The sequence below is a fragment of the Halyomorpha halys genome, unplaced genomic scaffold (genome assembly GCF_000696795.3).
Source record: "Halyomorpha halys isolate HHAL.00 unplaced genomic scaffold, Hhal_1.1 Scaffold196.1, whole genome shotgun sequence".
In the NCBI taxonomy this organism is placed as follows: domain Eukaryota; kingdom Metazoa; phylum Arthropoda; class Insecta; order Hemiptera; family Pentatomidae; genus Halyomorpha; species Halyomorpha halys.
In genome coordinates, this window is record NW_027115534.1 from 178,531 (window position 1) to 184,203 (window position 5,673).

A 5,673-nucleotide genomic window follows, 5' to 3' on the forward strand; every position below is an offset into this window, starting at 1 on the left:
AAAAAATATAACTTATTCCATTTCGCTGTTCTAAATTCTTAATACTTTGAGTTATCGAAATTTAATTTCATTTCATAATCTCAAAATCCACTAGGACTTCCTGAAAGCTTTATTCTAAATATTTTTCTCGCAAAATATTACATTGAACAAGTATTTTTGTTCTATCTTTATATGATCTATATATCCATTGTCTATTAAAAGATTGGCATTCAGAAGGAGTGCAATTATTTAATGGATATAGTTTATAATTTTAATCAGAGGATGCAGACTAGAGACAGTCTCCACTAAATCCACCAAGACTGCCAGAAACCACTAATGACCCAACCCCCTTCTCCCGCGTATATCCACCCCTTCTCTCCTCGCGAATAAGACGCCGAAGAGGGAGATGAAAAAGAAGGATGAAGCTGGAGACACAGTGAGTACCTAATGAGCCATGGCTCCGATTAGCTATTGCCCATTGAGCATGCGCACCTCCTTATTAATTGCGGTGATCCATCACAGGTAGTCACCCGACTTGGCTGTCCGCCATCTGTAATAATCCTGCCATTCAGGATCCGTCTTACAAGGTGCCATTCTTAACGTCGATTAATTAGTTGCTGCCAGGGCATTCTGTCTGTCGAGATACCGGAACCCAATTTCTCACCGGATAATGGTTTGAGGCAATATGCCCTAGTATATAGGCTTCCTTCTCTATATAATATACCATTGTCTTGTGTGGATAAAGTAAGAATTAGCTAATGGAATGACGTTCTCTATAGTTTCTGGCGTTTCTGTCAACGAATGACATTTTTTAAGTGATTAAAATATATTGATAATAAAAATTGTTTAAGCATTAATTCATAAAACAAGCAGGGCACGCATTAACGGAAAAACTGACTCAAAATATAATGAACTAGCTAGAGGGAGATATCTAGACATCTTGAAATAAGACGGGTCTGAAAAATTGCGGCATTATTATATTTAACCCTACAAACTAGCTCACCATTTATAAATGAAAGGACAGGAATTCTTTGTTTCTTGTTTAACCGTTTGCCATAATAAAATAAAGATTTTTTAAACCATTAATTTTAATGTCTTAATGTCACTATTCTTAAATAAAAGATTAACAATTATATTGATATTATCAATTCTGCCAACAACACACAAGTGGACAAATAAAAATACCCTTTGCCTGTTCTAGACGTATTATCATTAAGAGTTAATTATAGCTTAGATTTTAGAATCAATACATAGGTATAATATATGGAACAGTTGACCTTTCCTACTATTTTACAATTTTGAAGTCCGACCGCTGCTATGTTGGCCTTTCGGTAATTTTTTCCAACCTATGACGGTTACCAAGAGGGTGGCATACTCTTCTCTCCTTCAAATGGAAAATAAAGCTTAAAAGATGGGAACTGATGACGACCTCGATGTTCAGGTTTACGCTGTGGTTAATAGGAATAGGCAGCCGGTAATTGGATTCGACTTCTCTGCAGCACCCATCAAAAGTTTTCATCATAAGGCCCGCCTTTTTGGCTTCTCTTTTCCTGGTAGCTTACCCTCTTCACTATTCTCTACCCGATCAAACGGCCATCAAGAAGTTGATGTTCGTAACATATACGGGTGTCAAGGTTTATTAAAATACTCAATTAATTCCTCCAGCGCGCTTGGTCACGTCCTTTATGCCACATGTAAGACGATACACACATAGTAAAAATGCTCACTCGCTTTATTCCGTATGTCTACGATTGTGGTTTTGTCTATCGGTGATATTATAAAAAAAAAAAAATAAACTTTATACGGTGAATATAGTGTTATATAGTGTGAATATAGTGAAACTAATTTTATTTACGCTTATGGATTTTAGGAATAAAGGGGGTGTTAAGAAGAAATGAAAAATGGTGCTAAAAGTCATTATAGGATACAAAATTTACAATTACAAATTAAGTTTTGTTACTACATAATAAATTTCTAAAAAGAATAAATATTTTTCCCAAATGTGAGACACAAAATATGTTAATAAAGTATAAAATTATTTTCCCAATTTTATCCCCTGTTTATGGTTCAGGACCAAGTTTTAGTAATTTACGGGCAGAAATGCTAAATATTTAACAGAAATAGCTCAAAATTATCTTATAATTTAATTAAATCCTTATAACTATGAATATTCTTCTTCTTAAAAGTCAAGAATAATTCTTTAATCAAGTTAATAATTGATTTTAATTATTATTATTGAATTATGAATATTGAAATAAGTTTTATATTACTTCTTATAATATGTTTTTTTAAATCATTTTTATTCGATCACATCATTACAGAATCATTTTCTTCGAAGAAGTGCCTAACTTATCAATTATTTTACCAATTCCATACCTCAATTCTGTCCTTCATATTTTTTAAAAACGTAGTATAAAATTAAATCAGAACAAAAAATAAACTTTTAATAAAAAAAAAATTAGAAATAGTTCCAACTATTTTAAACATTGTTGTATTCAAAATAAGAAATTAAGTTTAATAATGAAGAATAAATAAATTACCTTTCTGAGTAATGAGTTGATTATTTTGGTTTCAGATGGATAGATCTGATCATTGACGCTTAAGAAATAACAGGTATTTAAATTATTTATTCATATTAAATGTTCAACAAAATTGATATCAAAAATGAATTTTTTGGCGACAAATTGATTTAAAATATTTTTTATTACAATTATATCAGTTTTCCTTTGTTGTTGTCCGTTGTTGTGTGGGTTTTGCAAGATTCAAAATATGATCAATAACCATTTAAGTTTGAAATTTTATGCTGTAGTTGTGAATTTAATGATATTTAAGTTTACTTTTAAAAAATAAGTTATTGAAATCCTACTATTATTAGCAAAAATATGGCTTATTGACATTTATACCCATGTTTTTATAAGTACTGCTGAAGTGAATTGGAGTTTTCTTTATTATTTAAATTCCTGATGATAACAATTTTACGTTATGCCTCTTTCACTCTGGATCTGCAGCATGCTTTTGAATGGACCCGTTTGATGATTCCAATATAATAATTGAGATTTACAAACGAACATTCCAAGTTTGGAAAATCAAGAGATTCAATGGTTTATATGACAAATGAAAAAAACATCGTGTGTCGGAGATCATTTCAGAACTTAAAATTTAATAAAAGTTTAATTAAAATTTAGGTGACCATGACATTTAATAATTCATATCATACTTTAAATTCTGCTCATTTAATGTTTATCAATGTTCAAATCTAGTAATTGCAAAGCATTCCTGGGTCATCTAGTACTATAATAATTAAAGGCCTATAATCAAAATAATTTTAATTATACATTAACAAGGTATTTTAATTTTTTGTTTATACAAAAGTTAATTATGATTATTTAATTCCAGTTTCATTTATTAATATCGATGATAATAAAAATTACTAATAGGATTACAAGAGTTCATTTATTGGCTTGAGATCTATAGATTATGACAAAATTGTTTAATCTTAGCTAAAGTTTTGTTTATTCTTAGTTAAAGTATGATAAACTTTGAACGAAAGACTTCATAATCATTAAATAAAAACGACTTCCTCATTAACTATTTTAGATCTATATTCCTGAGATTAATACTGAAATTTTATTGTTTTGAATAATGTTTTTATGGTGTGTAAAACCCCCAAAGACCATAAAAATGAAGTAAGTGGTGTGTGGAGTTATTTCCGGCGAGATGACACCCTGGTCTTTATGGAGCTCGGGATATTATGGCTGTGTTTCGGAGGCTATAAAAATATTTGTTGACATTTACATTATTTGTTTGATATATGCGTGTTTTTTTCTGACACATCTCAATTCTAAGTAACCTTTAGGTTTAGACTCAGTGATAAAAAGTTCCAAACGAGATGAAATAGTTTAACGTTGGCGGACAATCAATATAACACATAAGCACATATATATTTTTTAATCCTCATCATTATTATTTAAAAATAATTCTTATTATTTCTCTGAAAGTTTATATGTATAGTTTATTGCCTCGCCACCGAGCCATGTTCGGAAATTACTTTATTTTTTAGTAAGGCTGGATGAAAAAAAAAATATAATAGTTTTTCGGTCTCAAACTAAACAACAATTTCGCTAATTAATCAATATGTGGACGAAATGAATATGTAGCTAACATGAAATCGTTCAGTTCATAGCTGAGAGATCGGCTTTACAACATCTCTCTTTCAAACAGACCCAACAAGAAACAAAGTACTTCTTAAGCTCACAATTATTTTATTTTACTGATCCATTGTTTTTAATGATATATTTAATTTTGAAAGGTGTCGCCTATTTAATTGAAACTTTTCTTTAATTTTTACATCTTTTTTACTCCTGCATCCTTTAAAATTCTTTACAACATTCGCTGATGATACCGCTATCCAATCATTCCACTCCGACGCTGAAATTCCTTCCTTAAATTTACAAAAGCACCTCGCTCAGATTGAGCAATGGTGCAGCAACTTGCTAGCTAAAGTCCATGAACCTAATTGCAAGTATTCCATCCTCTTATGCTAATCATGACTGGCACACTATTTTAACTACATACCATTTTCCTCTTCAGACACTGCCCGGTATCTTGGCTTCATTCTAGACTAAAGACTTAGATGGAACACTAGAAATCAACCGACGATTTGGCCAGTTATATAGACTACTAAGTAGATATTCACATTTTTCAAATAAAAAAACTACCAATCTACAAGACTGAACGTATCTGCACCTATAGACTTGAACTTTGGGGACCAGCTAAACTTTCAAAACATCAAACGTTCCCAATCCTTTCAGTCTACAATCCTTCGAACAATAGTTAATGCTCAACAATAGTTAATATTATGTTAAAAATAAGATCCTTCATCATGACTTAAACATCCCACTTGTTCTTGATCTTAAACCATCTTAAATCTGAAATTTCCATGAGAACCTTACTTATCATCCTAATCCACAATCAAAATCCCTATCCAGCTCCAATCATTATAAAATTCTCCTTGAAGGCAGACACGTCGGCGGGCCGAGACCTGTAGATATGCTTTTAGAGTTCTGGCAATGGCAGCACTCTGAGCACCTGTGGCTCTAGTAGTATTACCTACTGGCATTCAACCGCAAAGCAAGCCCTGCCACCTATAAGTGGGTGATACAGCTGAGAGAGAAGTGCTGCGATCCAGTAACCGAAGTGTTGCCACCCAATTATGGGTAACCCAGGGCTTGGTTTGGGGTTGCTATGGCACAATGTAAACATTGGATGTAAATATGAATGTTTCAAGATGATTTATTTTATTTATGTAATTTTAATTTTCATTACCTTAGTTTTTTACTTATTGTGCCATTACTTAATTAATTTATTTATATATGTTTATTTGACATGTGCATATCTTATTTTACTCATTTTATGATTATTATTATCCATTTTTCTCTGTTTAATAAAAAAATTCTTTTGTGATCACTATGCACTATATTGAAAAAAATAATAAAACATGAACTACAGTATACATGTAAATTACAGTATTGAGATTAGAGCAACGAGTAGTACAATTAAATGAATAGTTGTAAAATGTGTACAATATGTATGTATATATATATATACACCCACATGAATATAATTTATTTTTAAAATTTGAGTAAATTGTAACGACACTATAAATAAATTACCTTTCTGAGTAATGAGTTGATT